The 19558-nt window shown below is 35.4% G+C and overlaps 1 protein-coding gene across 3 annotated transcripts in view; it reads right to left on the bottom strand.

Moving 5' to 3' along the window:
- The window catches only part of AKT3 (AKT serine/threonine kinase 3), a 344608-nt gene that overhangs the window by 294012 nt on the left and 31038 nt on the right, over positions 1–19558 (bottom strand). Inside the window, exon 2 of one of the 3 annotated variants that reach the window (XM_049776508.1) lies at positions 3058–3119. The exons of the other annotated variants lie outside the window; for them this stretch is intronic. The gene's annotated coding sequence lies outside the window, so the exon portion shown is untranslated. The remainder of the gene's footprint in view (positions 1–3057; positions 3120–19558) is intronic. 3 annotated transcript variants of the gene reach the window in all.

Raw genomic sequence — 19558 nt, 5'->3', positions numbered from 1 at the left:
AGTCAGAAGACAATTTTGCAACCTGGTCTCATAGAGCTATCATAATGAAAAATAACCCCTGGGTTCAAATATCATTTTCTTCCTTCTGCAACAACATATGAAATATTAGTGTTTCTCCAAAACTGTCCTCCAATTTCATTTTTAGCACAATAACACCTAGTTTCGTTACATGCTCTCCACTTCCCATTAGTGTGATCATTTACTCACTACTACATATAAAGAATACACAATAAGATTGTATTGGAAAAATATACAAACATGACTGTATGAATTAAAGGAAAAGTGAATAGTATAATTATTCAAACGTAATACTATATTCATGTATTAATGTCTGTACAAATGCTAAGCATGTAACATGCATGAACAGATGATGAATTTCTTTGTTGCCAAAAGTATGTTCATGCTTCAGGTTATGGGAAGGACTTTGGAGGGGGGGAAATTACTTGGTTTTTTGTTTAGTTTTGTTCTGTGGGCAACACAATGCTGCTTAGAGCTTACTCATGGCTCTGTTTAAGGGATCACTCCTGGTGGAGCTCAGAGAATCATATTGGGTGCTGAAGATTGAATCTGTGTTGGCTACATGCAAGGCAAGCACCCTATCTGCGATAGTTTTACACTCCCAAGCTTCACTTTATATAACCTCTTCTCTGAATTTTTCTTGAGCTATATAAAACAGTCAACCAATCATTTACAGCAACCCCACTGCTAAAAAATTATTTCAATTATCATAATGTAGTCTAATACCTCAAATATTTGTCTCCATTCTAAATTACACTCTTACTGAGGACAGAAAAATATTTTTTCAGTTTGAGTAAACTCCCTACTAAATGCATATATTCAAAATGTTGTAATGTCTAGTAATTTTTGTGAATTCTATACTGCTAGTAAAAATACAACAAAAGGTTTGAGTGAAACTAAGCACAAGCAGCCTTGGTAATATATGAAAGATTTGGGAACTATGACTACAGAATATATGAAGAAACTTTTTAGGGAGATAATTTTCACTCCAAAAAAGTTAAAAGTAAAACAAAGCGAACAGGAGTGGGAAATACTGGTCTAGAAACAAAGGTTAAATATTTGGAGTCTGAGCTCGTTTTAAGATATACCTTCACTGTGATCTCATTAGAAGTGTGCTGTTTCAGTTCTTCTTTATGAAATATATATATATATATGAATGTTAATCTTATAAGCTCATTGTCAAGATCAAATGATTGCCATGTAAATAAAAACCCAAATCAGATTTGAAGACTCTCAGATAATAGGACTATAATTTTAACAGTGCCAATTCCCTTCCTGCCTGTAACTAAAATCAGAGTCCAAAAAACTATTTTCTAAAAATAATTTTAACAGATATCAATGTCTAAAGTTTTGCCATAAAGAAATTTTGTTATAAAGTAATCTACCATTTAGTGTGTCTATTCAAAAACTTACCAAGGTTCAAGTACAAAGTTCTAAGTACTAGAAATCTTTCTTTTAATATTTTTTTCCTTGCTGGGAAGTCAAGCTAACAGGAACTAACAGGATCTAAGCTCTTGACCTGCTTGCTTTGCCTTAGGTGTTTCCTAAACCACTGCGTCACTAAAACCCTTTCTTACTGGATATCCATAATATCAAAGCTGTCAGAACTGACTCAGATTCCTGAGATTTGAGCTCATGGAGCTTGCAATTTTTCCAGTAAGTGCTTTAAAATGACATTTATTAAACTTCTTCCACAATCCCTTAAAAATCCAAGACATGACACCAAGCATATATACATATGTAAAATGAATACAAATCAAACATTTACTGATCACAAATCATGAATAAATTTATGTTGAAACAAAAAGAAATTTAAGTTATATAACCTCAGAGGTGATCAAAAGTTGAAAAGCAGCCTTAATTATAAAACACTTGAAACATTTTAAATGTTCTTTTTTTTTTTCTTACACTCTTTTGATAGTGTAAAATAGAAAAAGGCTTTTGGAGAATGATAACTAAATGAGAGTGTTAAAGAAATAAGATAAAAAGTAATAAAAGGGTTCTAAAGACAAACAAGTTTCTGCTTTCTGATACTACTTACAATCGGGCTCACTTAACTACACACACACCTAACTAAGCACACACAGAAAAGTTTCAAATTCATCACCAACTCAAGGTTATTTTGAGATTGAAAATATAGTAACGCCATAAATATAGACCCACAGGCTTTTATTTTCATCTGATTTAGCTTTTAAAGGTTGCATTCCTTTATTGCCTCAGATTTAACAAACTATGTTTCCTGTTTTTAGTCATATAAAAATCACAGCTTTGAGTTTAAATAATATAAAGTAATCTGATGGAATACAAATTATTTTTCTGCTGAAAAAAATGTTTGCCACTTTATTATTTTATGGTAATGTAAACTATCTTGCAGTAGATTTTATTTGTAGGACAGATCCCAAGCAGTGTTTCAAGGGACCTAGAGAATACTCATGGTGATGCCTGGTCCATTATAAGCTCTATGTTTCAATATTTAGGGCCAGTAATACTAGAGTAATCAGGGCAGACCGAGAAACGCTCTGGAATTAATGCAGTCTGTGGCGCAAACTCAAGACCCAAGTCAGATGCTCCAGCTCTATAAACTATCTTCCTGATCCTCATGTAAGTTTTCTTATTTTCTTTCTATCAAGCTTGATTTATGAAGCTCCAAAAGCACATCTGTCTGCTTATCACAATTTAGTATTTATTATTGAGTTTAAATTTTTGTTATTAAAAACAAAGCTCCAAACTGCAATTTAATGATGCAATTTCATCACTAAGGAAAAGATGTACTATAGGATAAACTATGTTTTTCATAACTGTCAAATATGTACCAAATCACTGTGTGAATTTTGATAAAAATTATAAAGCAGATGGCATGACAGCTATGCCATATAAATTAACAAAATTTGCATTAAAAATAAAAACCATTAGATTGTCTTTACAGGCCTCTTTGAGACAATATAATGTTAAAATTTATATTTTGAATATTTTTCCTAGTAAAGAGAAACTACTATCACTTCTTTTCCCAAGTTTCAGGCCAAATTCTTAGTCACTCACCCGCCCGCCATCTTATGAATCCTGTGTTTCCTCTCCTCCTGTGGACTCCACCAAAGAGGACTCTATAAAGTAAATGTGGAGACAATTATTGCCTAAAGTGAAGTAGATTCTTTATGGTTCTAGAAAGGATAACAAATAAGCCCTTGATTCATTAGAGAGGAGAAAGCTGAAACCCAAAAGCTAAAGAGTAAGAACAGATTATATTCAAACTATCAATGTTTGAATAGAACTTTTGAATAGAACTTTTTCAAACCAAACAAAAATGTTTCGTATAACTTATGGGTGAAGGTTTAAATAATATGTCCGCTTTTGTAAATTCACAGAAAAGCCCACCATCAATTAAATCAGCAAAGGAAAATAAATGTTTGGGGGAAAAAAAATAAGAACTGCATGTCAAAAGTCACATACATATTTACGTAATGTTGTGAACTGGCGGAAGTATCCATTTGTCAAGGTTTAGTACCCAAGAAATGTTTATGGAAAGAAACAGGAAAAAAGCATCAAGTAATAGTACAGTATCAGTGCAACATGAGTGGACAAAATAAAACACGGGAATTCCCGGAAGAAATGAATCCCAGGATTTGTTAATACAACTACCATGAAATATATAGATAACGACAGTACACTCAGAACAGTGTACAACAACATGTGGAAGGGATCTATCATCATGGCTCGTTAGTAGAAGTAACAAAGAAAGTGTTTCCAAATAGAGTTAAATTTTTGTGCAATAGGAGATCATTCTATGCTGAACTATTTGGACAAAACAAGGAATTTGAAAATGGCTATTCCTTTTTTTTTGATCTCATGTTCAACTCTATAGTTTTATTTTATAAACTATAAAAACAGAAAACTATTTCAAAAGGTGCCCTACAATCTTGCAAAAAAAAAAAAAGGCATAAAATTGGTCATCCTATCACAACAACAGATCATATTGATTCCTTGGTTAAAATACTCAGTATTTCCACTATACCACAAGATGATAATTAAATTCTAGGGCTAGAATGGCTTAGCTGACTTTTTTTTCTTCCCTATTAGCTGCTTCTAAGCAGGCCTGTCAAAGTTTCCATTTAGTCTATGATCCATCTTCAAGGTTGAAGTAAAGACTTCCTTTGTAAGTATAACCTTAAGCATCATCAGCTCACTTGTTGCACTATCTGATTTTACTTGCATCCAACATTCCATCTCCATCAAAAAAAAAAAGAAAATGAGGAATAGTCCCCTACCCTACAAGCAAAAATATTAAAAAGTAAAAAAGTAAACCTTTGACAGTTTGTCTAGATATAATAACTGAACTAATCATTAAAGATAGTTTCTCAAAGAAAATGACAAATATTCCTAGAAGATAAGCACAAAGAAGACACCATATATAACATAAACAAATAAAAATTAATGCTGCATATAAAGAAATATAAAAAATAGAAAGTTGGTAGAATGTGAAACAGGGAACACAAAGTGACAAAGTAAAAACTGTTAGGAAACAAAGAACTTCATAGAGTGTGTTAATGAACATTATATATATGTAGGACAATGGTTTAGAACTAAAATGTATACATTTGTGCTGTCAAAACTAGATTTAAATACTGAAAGGGGCTAAAGAGATAGTACAATGAGTAGGGAATTCACCTTGCACTGGTCCAACCCAGATAATCACTGATATCCCATTTGTTCCCCTCTGAGTATCACCACATAAGGTCAAAAATAAAATAAAAAAATAAAAAAATGTCTGCCAGAGGCAGGCTGGGGATGAAGGCAAGGGAGAGGGCAGAAAGGAAACTGGGGACACTGGTGGCAGGAAATGTGAAGGGTGTTGGACACTGTCTGAAACTCAATTGTGAAAAACTTTGTAACTGTGTATCTCATGATGATTCAAGTAAGAATTCATTTTTATGGGGCCAGAGAGATAGCATGGAGTTAGGGTGTTTGCCTTTCATGCAAAAGGACAATGGTTCGAATCCCGGCATCCCATATGGTCCCCTGTGCATAACGGGTGATTTTCTGAGCATAGAGCCTGAGCGCTACTGGGTGTGACCCAAAAAACAAAAACAAAAAAATTCCATTTTTAAAAATCAACTTTATTTTTTAAGAGAACAACGCACAAAAATTTTATACTGGAAAATAGCTTAAAACTGAATTAACAAACAGTATTTAAAACTCTTACTACATTTTATTGCTTTTATACAATTATGTAAATCCTGAGCAGTACATGTATATGCCACATTATAATACTCATCAAAGATCTACGTTTATTCCACCTAAATATAACTAATACCCATTAATACCCATTATCTGTAGCCATTCCTTCCCCTCTTTTGACCAATATTGCGTTCTCATAATCTAAGTGTTTCTTTTGTTGCTTTCTCCTTTCTAAAACTTCAGGTATATAAATTTAATTTCAATGTATATAGGTTCTAAGTAACACATAAATAATATTTTCACATTTATAAATGTGTTCAAGAAGCAAAATCATTTAAAAGGAGTTTCATCATACCCCAGTCATGTTAGTTGCTTTTCAGTGTTCCATCTATGCCAAATTAAAAAAAAAAAATCAATCATACTATCTCATTTATCAAAAAATAATAAATGCCCTTTATCTTTTTTTTCATGCAATAATTTTTCTATAATTTTCCATGTTTCCTATTCTTTTCCAACTGTGTAATATTCCACTTCCTACTGCATAAACATTTATTTTGCAGCCTATAATAATCGACAGTTGGGGTTTTTACTATTCTTTTGACATACAAGAAAAAAACCTATCGTCATACAGGTATGAGTATTTTCCCCAACACAACAGCAGAATAGTAGGAAATTTTAAAAATATAATGCATTTTCTTTTTTTTTTCATTTTTCTTTTTTTTTAATATATTTTATTTTTTTTTTATTTAAACACCTTGATAATGTATTTTCTGTATAAAGAATGCTGCATCAGAAGGGAATGTTATGATCATAGATTCATTTTTAATATTTCAACGAATGATCATACTTTATACCGGGGGCTAAAACACTTCACATTAATACCAACAGTGTATATGGCTGCATTTTCTTCAGTCTTGACTAGAAAACCTTTTACTTCATCCCTTTGATAGCACTTGTGTAGATCATTTTCACAGGTATGAGGGGATAGCTGTCATTTTGAATTTGACTTTCCTGATAGTCAGTGACAATATTTTCTCATGTGGTTGATGGCCATCTGTATGTCTTCTTGGTTCAGTTTTACACCCCCTTTTTTGATGGGCTGTTTATTTGTTGTTGTTTTGTCAGTGCTTTATACATCTTGGATATCAGCCATCTACCAGATGTATAGTGTGCAAATGTTTTCTCCCATTTGGTAGAATGTCTTTTGTGATAATTCTTTGACTGTACAGACCATTTTAGTTTTATGTAATGGAGATACAGCCCCAAATGTATGACAAAACCAGTGTCATGGACATTTTGCCTCCCTTTTCTTTTAAGCATTTTATAATTTACTTTTCCCTAAAACTTAACCGGCTATTCAGAATTTATCTTCATATTTCCACACAATGTAATGTTACTCTTAGTATTTCTAAAATGATCCAGTAAGGTATTACCTTATGGTTGACTATTGATGAAGATACAGTTCTGGGGCCAAAGAAATAGTACCATTGGTAAGATGCTTACCTTGTCTACAACAGACACAAATTCAATTTCCAGAACCATGTGTGATTCCCCAAGCCCTCTCAGGAATGATCCCTTAACACAGAGCAAGGAGTAAGCCCTGAGCAACTCTAGGAGTGATACAAAAAATAAACAAAAATATTTAGTTCTATTTTAGTTCTATTTAGGAAACAGCTACTTTCTATATTTAAGGAGCATTTTTGCATAACCAAGCAGTAAACCTTAACTGCCTTTCTTTTCCTACACAATACATTGTTTTCTTTGGAACTAATAAATGCCTGGTTTCTCAATCAAGTTTCTATATACTTATCTCTAAATATTTATCTACAAGAAAAAATACATAATATATAATTTAAACCTAATAATATATACCATATTTCTGAAAATATTTGTTAATATGTACAAGGGAAGAAGACTTGTGAACATGAGGTAATTTGTCAAAGCATTAAAAAGTTTATCTCTAATGTCAGATAAATCTAGATTTTTAAATCTGGTTTTACCATTAATCTTAGACAAAATAATACTTAACAGAGTTCAAATAAATGAAATGTGGGAATTAAAGAATGCTACTTTCAGGCCTGGCCCAATAAAAATCTCCCACTCATCATGGGTAATCTTCCCAAGTACTTTCTATTATTGACAAGAGTTATTTGAAAAAGTTGGTGTGGCCACAACGATTCACAGCAGCAAAACCAGGTTTATAAGGTATTTGAGGAATTTTTCTAGACAATATAACCTATTGAGGACATAAAGAAACTAACATAAAGATAAAATATATATAATAAAATTATCAAATAATATATGATCACTAAAGTCAGACTTCCTTGCATGACAAATCTCCTTCAAATGTATTAATTCACAAATCAACTATTTGTAAAAAAGAAGTTTCTTCTAAGCTTGCCCCAGTTATGCAAGTCACTATAGACCAGTCAACTGCAGATTAACATCCTAGAAAATTTATTTCACCTTCTTCTTGTCCCAAACCCAAACAGTCCTTTCTCACAGATCTTCCTTTTCTTGAAATATGTTTCTGTTTTCATGGACAACACTCCTCAGTTTCATTAATAGAAAATGGGAAATTAATATTTGGATACAATTTTTGTATGAAAAAAATCTTAATTTTACTCAAGAACTTGACTAATAACTAAAATTAGTTTCTCTGGCTTGAATTATAATTTTTCTTCTAACTTTTTTTTCTTCAAACTTTTAAAAGCGCTTCAGCTCTAATATCTTCCTATTACTGCTGTTGATAAGTCTGAGTCCCAATTCTTTGATTATGAATCTAGTTCTTAAATTTCACAGTGCCTAAGTCTAAAATCAACTATATTATATAAAGAATTTAATGAGCTCTTTAAAATAGAATATTTTCTTTATTTCATTAACAACAGTTTCCCTGTTTTCTCTGCTTTCTTTCTAAAAACAGTCTAATTCTGCTCCAGAGAACTTTCAGACTAGTCTTATAATATTACTATATTTTTCCTCCCTAATTTTTCTGTTACCCTGGGATATCTTCCTCCTTTGTCTTCCAATCTTTCCAAAATATGTCCCAAATATGTTTACAAAATACTTATTTTGGTAAAAACATTGTAATTTATCATAGTATAATTTATAATTTTTGATGCAGAAAAAACTCTTGATGCTATTCACCTTAATTATAGTTAAAAGAAACTATTTAACTTAGCCTAATTTAAATTCATTTTAACAATAAGAACCGATGTTAACAATGGTATATTTCACTAAAAATAATGCAACAACTAAAAATAATTACTTTATGTAACAAGTTTCTCATCTAAATTTTTAGTAAAATCTCACAAGAGTTAACTTGTCCAAGATTAGTGACACAGCCAGATTTTAAATCCAGGTTTATTTGACATCAAAGATAAACTTTTAAGTATTTTGACAAATTGACTCATGTTAAAATTTTTCACATTTTGAATTTCCCTTTCAAATATGCTCACTTAGCTGAATTCAAATTAATGAAATATGGTAAGAGTACAACTTTCTGGTTTGGTTCACTAAAAATCTCTTTCTCAGGGCTGAAGAAAGTACAGCATGAAAGGCTCTTGTCTTTCATAAAGCCAACCCAAGTTCGATGCCCAGCATCCCATATGGTTCCCTGAGCACCATAAGGAATGATTCCTGAGTGCAGAGCCAGAATAATCCCTGATCATTGCCAGATGTGGCCTAAAACTATTAAAAAATAAAAAAATCTCCTCCTTGAGGTTGAAGCAGTGGTGCAGCAGTAGGGCTTTTGCCTTGCACACAGCTGACCTAGGACAGACCACGGTTCAATCCCAGTGTCCCACATGGTCCACCAAGCCAGGAGCAAATTCTGAGCACATAACCAGGAGTAACTCCTGAGCATCACCAAGTGTGACCCAAAAACCAAAAAAAAATAATAAAATAAAATAAAGATCTCCCCCTCATTTGGGTTATCTTACCATGTTCTCTATCATTCTGTCTTTATGCAGATGAATGAGCATTATTGACAGGAAACATTTGAAAAAGAAATATAGCCACATCATACCCAATACTCAGAAATATCTTTATTTGTACTTTATGAAGCAAAAATTTTAATTATTTTATTCTAATGAAAGTTGTAAGTTTTCTATTACAACTGTCATGCTCTATATCACACTCCTGCAAGAAATTAACATATAAAGGAGATTAGTCAAAAATATTAGTGTCTATTATATACATCTTACAAAGTTATATTTAGAGAAATCTAGATAAAAGCAACAGTACTTTCAGTTGGGCAGGAAAGTATCAGCATTTAAGGTAACTTTTGTTGGTAAGATTTAGATAATTAAAAATGTTAACTAAAAGGTATTCCACTTAGAAGGAATGACATATGCCACCAAATAGAAACTGTAAAAGTAAGAACTTAATGGAACAATGAGCAATAATATCAGTAGAAAATGCATATGACATAAAATCAAATGCAGACTGCTATCCAACATCACCAGCTTAAGACACTGGGAATTTTTCTAGTCAATAATAAATTGCTGATGATTTAGAGAAGAAATTCAGCATACAGCAATAAGAGGTAGAGGTGTTTAATGAATAAGAAAGTAGAATATCTGTCTCAAATACAGGCAGGGGGTGAGGGAGGAGAGAGATGGGAAGGTTGCACTGGTGAAGTGGGGTGTTCTTTTTATAACTGAATCCCAACTACAAACACGGTGCTTAAATATATTATTAAAAAAAAAAAGGTACAGTTGTGAAATGAGTAGAGAATACCTCCAGGAATGTCTATCATTGGTGGAAATTCAAGTTATACAAATTCTGTACTGTCCCTTTAACAGTGCTGAGATGGAGACCAGTGGTAGTACCATTAGGAGCAATTCAAATGGTACTGTTTATTCACTTAAAGAAAGTAAGATTCAGGGCATTGCTGAATGACTTATTTTTCTGAAAGGTTACGCCAAAATGTTTAGAAAGTTCCGCTGTAAAGAATCAAGAAACATAACAAATAGTTCATCAAAAAAAGACTTTGAGACAACATTCACAGACATGAGCTAAATAAGATTATTTAGTTCAATGTGTTCAAAGCTTTTTCCATGACATAATATCATATTAAACATGTGAATAGTACTCTCTCTTCTATCCTGTCTCCCCTCAGATCTCACCTGGTAAATTTCACGACAAAAAAAAAAAATCAAAGAACTTTGTAAATCATACAAAGTGCAATCTCTCTTTGGAATTCCACAATGAAGTACATGTTTGAGAACTTTAAAGTAAGAAATTTTCTGTTTTGCCTAATCTAGAAATTTTGCAAAATTACTCAAAAGGATTATTATTCAAAAAGATTTGGGGAAACAACTATTAATTATACCTAGGAAAATTATGGTATAAAGGTTGAGAAAAGAGTTTGTGGTATTTAGGCCAAAACTCGCAATGTTCAGGGGATACTCCTGGATCTGCAGTTATGAGGCAATCCCAGTAGTTTTCAGATGGTAAGTGCATCCCCTACCTATTGTACAACTGTTTAGGATAACTTAACTGTTTACAATAACTTAATGTTTTTATTCTTTTTTTGGGGGGGGAAGGGTTACATCCAGCAACGCTCAGAAGTTACTCCTGGCACTATGTTCAGAAATCGATCCTGGCAGGCTCAGGGGACCATATAGGATACCAGGATTCGAACCAGTGTCCTTCTGCGTGCAAGGCAAACACCCTACCGCTGTACTGTCTCTCCGGCCCCTACAATAACTTAATTTTATGTGTGTTTACATACTACTTCAAGTCACTGACTAGAATATATCTGTCAAACTTAAGCCATCTCCTCAAAGTACAATACATCTAAATATCCCTAATTCATAATAATGTATTAATAAGAGCATTAAGTGACTTTGTAAAAAGTGCAGCAATATATGTATTATCAAAGTTACAATTCCCCGGAGAGATAGCACAGCAGCATTTGCCTTGCAAGCAGCCGATCCAGGACCAAAGGTGGTTGGTTCGAATCCCAGTGTCCCATATGGTCCCCCGTGCCTGCCAGGAGCTATTTCTAAGCAGACAGCCAGGAGTAACCCCTGAGCACTGCCGGGTGTGGCCCAAAAGCCAAAAAAAAAAAAAGTTACAATTCAACTATTTATCCCATTACATGAGGTGAAAGGTACATGGCTCATCTTAATAGCAAAAGAAACCTAAAAGAAGTAATAGGTAAAGAATCTTTTCCCTTCCTCTCCTGAACAGTTCAAGTGACTTTAAATAGTCACCTATTCCATTTCTTTACCCACAAGACAGAGGAAAGGAAGGAAAATATTCTATCACTGGGTAAAAGAAAGAACAAAATGTGTTCCTCTAAGATTCATTCCGAAGTTTGGGGCCAAATGAATCAACTTGTTTATCTGCTAATACAGCTGACATCATTTTAAATTTTATGAGCTTCGAAGTAAACAAACTTCTTTTAAAAAGGAACTAATGAAAACTGGAAATATTTTTGTTTTAGCTAATTTAGTTAGCTCTAGTGAAGAAAAATTATAAAGTATTTCATTGCATATAGATGTTTATCCAAGAAGATGTATGGAAACTCAAGATCTAAAATTTAATCTGAGAGTCAAAGACAGTCTAATTTCTTTTTTACAGTTTTTAAAACTGTACTAACTTTAAACTTAGCACTAACCTTCCTGAACTAAGAAAGGTTCTCGTTTATTATACAAACAAAATAGTCAGTTTTATATAGTCATTTTAATTATTCACTTAAATTCACTGATGACAGCAAAGAATTAATGTAATCATTAATTCTATTAAGAATTTTAAGGGGGCCGGGCAGTGGCGCTAGGGGTAAGGTGCCTGCCTTGCCTGCGCTAGCCTAGGACGGACCGCGGTTCGATCCCCCGGCGTCCCATATGGTCCCCCAAGAAGCCAGGAGCAACTTCTGAGCGCATAGCCAGGAGTAACCCCTGAGCGTCACAGGGTGTGGCCCAAAAACAAAAACAAAAAAAAAAAAAGAATTTTGAGCTTTTACTTCCCACTATTTTATCCAATTGGGGAAATAATAATGAATAGTTTTAAGTTCTGAATGTCAATTAAATGCCAGACACTATAATAAAAGCAAGTAAAATAAGATGTGGTTGCTACACTCCAATAATATTCTATCTCGGTATCAGAAAGATTTACAGAGATTAAGGCATTTGCCTTGCACTTGGTTGACCTAGTTTCAATCTCCAGAACCAGTTACAATGTCCTAAGAACAAGTCAGGAGTATGCTCAGAACAGAGGAGTGTGTTCCCAAAAGCAAAATATTTAAAAAATATATATATACATGTATATTCTATCTAGCTGGAAAGACACTATTCAGCTATATATAATTCAAATTATAAAGTAGCAGCATAAAATAACATGATCTAGCTCAGTAGTTAAAAGATTTCTATAGCATTAACATTAGCAGATCAGTATTAATGATTAAAATCAAATACACCCTCGATATCACTCAAGATCAAATGCCCACAACAGCTGAGAAAAAAAGTAAAAATCCGTGACTTAAAAATAATGATGACTGATCAGAGCATAAAAACCGGCTATCCTTTGCAAAAGCTGGCTCCCTGTGTGTGACACCAGGCGGGGAAAATCCGCGAAAGTACACCGGCCCAGTGGGGCTCAGCTGTGAAAGACTGTGAGTGTGACCTGTCTATGTCTGTCTACTGTCCTCTTGCGTGAAACTCTTGCGAGTGGGGCAAAAAGAGCCTCCAGAAACCTCGCTCGCCCAGACGCCATTTTCAGGGAGGGACTTCAGAGCATAAAAACCGGCTATCCTTTGCAAAAGCTGGCTCCCTGTGTGTGACACCAGGCGGGGAAAATCCGCGAAAGTATACCGGCCCAGTGGGGCTCAGCTGTGAAAGACTGTGAGTGTGACCTGTCTATGTCTGTCTACTGTCCTCTTGCGTGAAACTCTTGCGAGTGGGGCAAAAAGAGGCTCAGAGGAGCACGGCCGCTCCGCTTCGCTACGCGGCCGTGCACTCTTTCTAAGGAAAGAACTCCATTGCAACAAGAAGGAAAAATCACACTAAGAACGGCGCTATATCACAGAAGCAAACATTTCTCTCTGGACTGTCTTCTCTGTTACATGCTCGGGCCTAAGATTTGACCCAGTGTGAGGCTTCATCCACGGAGGACTCCCCTCCCTTAGAGGCAAGTCAGCCCATCCAGAAAGGGAGGAGCCAGAGGAGTGTGCTGCCTACATCATATAGACAATGAATACCACTACAACACGTAGAAAAACCCACAATACAAATGTGACAATGGGGAAACAGCGCAGGCCAGCATCAGACATAGAGAATGAAGATGACAATTCTGAGGACCAGATAATGACTGAACAACTAATCAACCTCTCAGATAAGGACTTTAGACTAGCAATATGGAAGGTGCTCAACAGACTCCAAGAAACCATGGATCGAGTTGAACAGAACACTAATAAGAACCAAGAAAATATGAAGGCAGAAATGACAAAACTCCAAACTGAAATAACATGTCAACTAACAGGCCTGAAAAACTCAGTAAACGAAGTGAATGACAAAATGGATAAGCTCTGGGACAGGGTATCAGAAGCTGAGAATAGACTTGGTGCTGTGGAAGATGAGATACATAACAATTCCATACAGCAGGAGAGATTGGACAAAAAACTTAAAGCAAATGAGCAGACAATGGAAAAATTAGTCAAAGAATGGGAACAGACGAAAATAGAAGTCTATGATAAGATCAACAGAAACAACTTAAGAATCATTGGAGTCCCAGAGACCCAGGAAGAAAATTTCCAGGAAGAATCAATGGTCAAGAACATCATTAAAGAGAAACTTCCAGAGCTAAAGAATATATGTGATCAAATCCTGCATGCCCGAAGAGTACCAACCAAAAGAGACCCCAGAAAAACCACCCCAAGACACATCCTAGTCACAATGACAAATCCCACAGATAGAGACAGAATTCTGAAAACAGCAAGATCAAAAGGGGAAATCATGTTCAAGCAAGCTTCCCTGAGATTTACAGCAGACCTGTCACCAGAAACGCTCAATGCCAGAAAGCAGTGGTGGGATATTGTGACAAGACTGAATGAAATGAATGCTTCACCCAGAATACTATACCCAGCAAAACTCACTTTCCGGTTTGATGGAAGAATACATGGTTTCACAGACAAAAAACAGCTCAGAAACTTCACAGACACAAAACCAGTCTTAAGAGAAAAACTGAAAGACCTAATCTAAGACAAGACTACCCAAAAGACACACCAAATTTTGAAATAAAGATGGCGTTAAATCCCAGGACAATTCTTTCTCTCAACGTCAATGGACTAAATGCACCAGTTAAGAGACACAGAGTGGCTAAATGGATCAAAAAACTCAATCCAACCTTCTGCTGCCTACAAGAAACGCACCTGAATAGTCAGAACAAACATAGACTCAAAATAAAAGGCTGGAGAAAAGTTATCCAAGCAAACAACACCCATAAAAAAGCTGGAGTGGCCATACTAATATCAGATAATGCAAACTTTATACTCAGGAAGGTTGTAAGGGACAAAGACGGACATTTTATATTAATCAAGGGGTACGTAGAGCAGGAAGAATTCACTCTCCTAAACATATATGCACCGAATGAGGGGCCAGCAAAATATTTAATACAACTGCTGACAAATCTGAAAAATAATATCAACAACAACACAATAATTGTGGGGGACCTAAACACGGCTTTGTCAACACTGGACAGGTCAACCAGACTGAAACCCAACAAGAATATACTAGACCTGAGGAGAGAAATGGAAGAAAGAGGCCTAGTGGATATATATAGGACACTCCATCCCCAGAAACCTGGATACACATTCTTCTCCAATGTACATGGGACATTCTCCAGGATAGACTACATGCTGGCACATAAAACATACCTCCATAAGATCAAGAGGATAGAAATTTTGCAGGCTACCTTCGCTGACCACAAGGCTCTGAAATTATTTGTGAACTCCAAAGGGACTCAGAAGAAACACTTTAACACCTGGAAGTTAAACAGCCTCATGCTCAATAACCAGTGGGTCCGAGATGAAATCAAGGAGGAAATCAAAAGGTTCCTGGAAACAAATGACAATAAAGACACAAACTCTCAGAACTTATGGGACACAGCAAAAGCAGTACTGAGAGGAAAATTTATAGCTTTGCAAGCACACATCAGGAAGGAAGAAGGAGCTTACCTGAGTAGCTTAATGACACAGCTAATAGAACTAGAAAATGCTCAACAAAAGGACCCAAGAACAGGAAGACAGAAGGAAATAACAAAGCTGAGAGCAGAAATCAACGAAGTGGAAACTCAAAAAACAATCCGAAAGATCAACGAAAGCAGAAGTTGGTTCTTTGAAAAACTAAACAAGATTGATAGACCACTGGCAAACCTAACAAAGAAAGAGAGAGAGAGAAACTTGATAACTCGTATCAGGAATGAAAAAGGAGAGATCACTACTGATATGACAGAGATTCAAAGGGTAATCAGAAACTACTTTGAAAAACTCTACGCCACTAAAAATGAGAACCTGGAAGAAATGGATAAATTCTTGGACTCTTATAATCTTCCACGGTTGAAGGAAGAGGATGTAGCATATCTAAACACCCCCATCACCATTGATGAAATTAAAACAGTAATCAAATGTCTGCCGAAAAACAAAAGCCCAGGTCCAGATGGATTCACTAATGAATTCTATCAAACTTTCCAAGAGGAACTACTGCCAATCTTGGCAAGACTCTTTCATGAAATTGAACAAACAGAAACACTTCCAAATAGCTTTTATGAAGCCAACATCACCTTGATACCTAAACCAGACAGAGACGCTACCAAAAAAGAAAATTACAGACCAATATCACTGATGAATGCAGATGCAAAGATCCTCAACAAAATCCTGGCAAATAGGATTCAATGCCTCGTTAAGAAGATCATCCACTACGATCAAGTAGGTTTCATCCCAGGAATGCAAGGCTGGTTTAACATCCGTAAATCTATCAACATAATACACAACATCAATAACAAGAAAAATAAAAACCACATGATCATATCAATAGATGCAGAGAAAGCATTTGATAAGGTCCAACACCCATTCTTGATCAAAACTCTCAGCAAGATGGGAATGGAGGGAACCTTTCTCAATATAGTGAAGGCCATCTACCACAAGCCAGTGGCAAATATTATCCTCAATGGAGAAAAACTGAAAGCCTTCCCTCTAAATTCTGGCACAAGACAAGGCTGTCCTCTCTCACCACTCCTATTCAACATAGCACTGGAAGTACTTGCTATAGCGATTAGGCAAGAAAAGGATATCAAGGGAATCCAGATAGGAAAGGAAGAAGTCAAGCTCTCACTGTTTGCAGATGACATGATACTCTACTTAGAAAACCCTAAAGACTCTATCAAAAAGCTTCTAGAAACAATAGACTCATATAGCAAGGTGGCAGGCTACAAAATTAACACACAAAAATCAATGGCCTTTCTATACACCAACAGTAATAAAGAAGAAATGGACATTAAGAAAACAACCCCATTCACAATAGTACCACACAAACTCAAATATCTTGGAATCAACTTGACTAAATATGTGAAGGACCTATACAAAGAAAACTATAAAACTCTGCTCCAAGAAATAAGAGAGGACACACGGAAATGGAAACACATACCCTGCTCATGGATTGGCAGGATTAACATCATCAAAATGTCAATACTCCCCAAGGCATTATACAGATTTAATGCCATCCCTCTAAAGATACCCATGACATTCTTCAAAGAAGTGGATCAGACACTTTTGAAATTCATTTGGAACAATAAACACCCTCGAATAGCTAAAGCAATCATTGGGAAAAAGAATATGGGAGGAATTACTTTTCCCAACTTTAAACTGTACTACAAAGCAACAGTTATCAAAACAGCATGGTATTGGAATAAGGATAGGTCCTCAGATCAGTGGAATAGGCTTGAATACTCAGAAAATGGTCCCCAGAGATACAACCATCTAATTTTTGATAAAGGAGCAGGAAATCCTAAATGGAGCAGGGAAAGCCTCTTCAACAAGTGGTGTTGGCACAATTGGATAGCCACTTGCAAAAAATTAAACTTAGACCCCCAGCTAACATCATGTACAAAGGTAAAATCCAAATGGATTAAAGACCTCGATATCAGCCCCAAAACCATAAGATATATAGAACAGCACATAGGCAAAACACTACAGGACATTACAGGCATCTTCAAGGAGGAAACTGCACTCTCCAAGCAAGTGAAAGCAGAGATTAACAGATGGGAATATATTAAGCTGAGAAGCTTCTGCACCTCAAAGGAAATAGTGCCCAGGATACAAGAGCCACCCACTGAGTGGGAGAAACTATTCACCCAATACCCAGCAGATAAGGGGCTAATCTCCAAAATATACAAGGCACTGACAGAACTTTACAAGAAAAAAACATCTAACCCCATCAAAAAATGGGGAGAAGAAATGAACAGACACTTTGACAAAGAAGAAATACGCATGGCCAAAAGACACATGAAAAAATGTTCCACATCACTAATCATCAGGGAGATGCAAATCAAAACAACGATGAGATACCACCTCACACCCCAGAGAATGGCACACATCACAAAGAATGAGAATAAACAGTGTTGGCGGGGATGTGGAGAGAAAGGAACTCTTATCCACTGCTGGTGGGAATGCTGTCTAGTTCAACCTTTATGGAAAGCGATATGGAGATTCCTCCAAAAACTGGAAATCGAGCTCCCATACGATCCAGCTATACCACTCCTAGGAATATACCCTAGGAACACAAAAATACAATACAAAAACCCCTTCCTTACACCTATATTCATTGCAGCTCTATTTACCATAGCAAGACTCTGGAAACAACCAAGATGCCCTTCAACAGATGAATGGCTAAAGAAACTGTGGTACATATACACAATGGAATATTATGCAGCTGTCAGGAGAGATGAAGTCATGAAATTTTCCTATACATGGATGTACATGGAATCTATTATGCTGAGTGAAATAAGTCAGAGAGAGAGAGAAAAACGCAGAATGGTCTCACTCATCTATGGGTTTTAAGAAAAATGAAAGACACCCTTGTAATAATAATTTTCAGACACAAAAGAGAAAAGAGCTGGAAGTTCCAGCTCACCTCAGGAAGCTCACCACAAAGAGTGATGAGTTTAGTTAGAGAAAGAACTACATTTTGAACTGTCCTAATATTGAGAATGTATGAGGGAAATGTAGAGCCTGTTTAGGGTACAGGCGGGGGTTGGGTGGGGAGGAGGGTGATTTGGGACTTGGGTGATGGGAATGTTGCACTGGTGATGGGTGGTGTTCCTTTTATGACTGAAACCCAAACACAATCATGTATGTAATCAAGGTGTTTAAATAAAAAAAAAATTAAAAAAAAAAAATAAAAAAAAAAATAAAAAACAAAATTAATTCAAATAAAAAAAAAAAATAATATTCCAAAAACCAAAAAAAATAAATAAATAAAATAAAATGTGGGGCCGGGCGGTGGCGCTAAAGGTAAGGTGCCTGCCTTGCCTGCGCTAGCCTTGGACGGACCGTGGTTCGATCCCCCGGTGTCCCATATGGTCCCCCAAGCCAGGAGCAACTTCTGAGCACATAGCCAGGAGTAACCCCTGAGCGTTACCGGGTGTGGCCCAAAAACCAAAAACCAAAAAAATAAATAAATAAATAAATAAATAAAATAAATAATATTAAGATTTGAAAAAAAAAAAAAAAATAATGATGACTGTTTCACATCTATATCAGGAGCAGCTCCATGAAAAGGGGGAGACAGATGGGATATAACCATGTGCATTGGGGGAGAAGAATACAAAGGACACACCATATGCCAGGACAGGATTCAAACCAGTTTAAAAATCAAACCCAGGTCAGCTGTGTGCATCACCCACATAAACTCTGGCCAGATAAACTGAGTTTCTTAAATAGTAAATGATTCAATATTCCAAAAACCTAACATTGCAAAATGAGGCCTTCTCCTTCACAGGAAGAGCTCATATAATGTTAATACAGAAACAACATTTTAGAAATCATCTCATAATAAAACACTGTCATCTGCAAATTATAAATGAGAATTGACCCAGGTCCCATTCCTGGTACCATATAAGGTCCCCTGTAGTCTACCAGGACTGATCTCTTGAGTACACTGCCAGGAGTTAGCCCTGAGCACAGTCAGATGTGGCCCCAAAACTAAAATAAATAAACAAACAATTGTATTATTTTAATAGGAAAATAGTTCTAAAAGTAATTTCATTTAACTGAAAAATCAACTATGCCAAATTCATTACTGATGAAAAGTTTATTTTAAGTCTGACCCGAAATGTAGCATTTTACTGCTTTATTTCATAAGGATGT

The sequence above is a fragment of the Suncus etruscus genome, chromosome 7 (genome assembly GCF_024139225.1).
Source record: "Suncus etruscus isolate mSunEtr1 chromosome 7, mSunEtr1.pri.cur, whole genome shotgun sequence".
NCBI classification, from domain to species: domain Eukaryota; kingdom Metazoa; phylum Chordata; class Mammalia; order Eulipotyphla; family Soricidae; genus Suncus; species Suncus etruscus.
The sequence above is the reverse complement of the archived record's forward strand: the minus strand, read 5'-3'. Positions and strand labels throughout refer to the sequence as shown.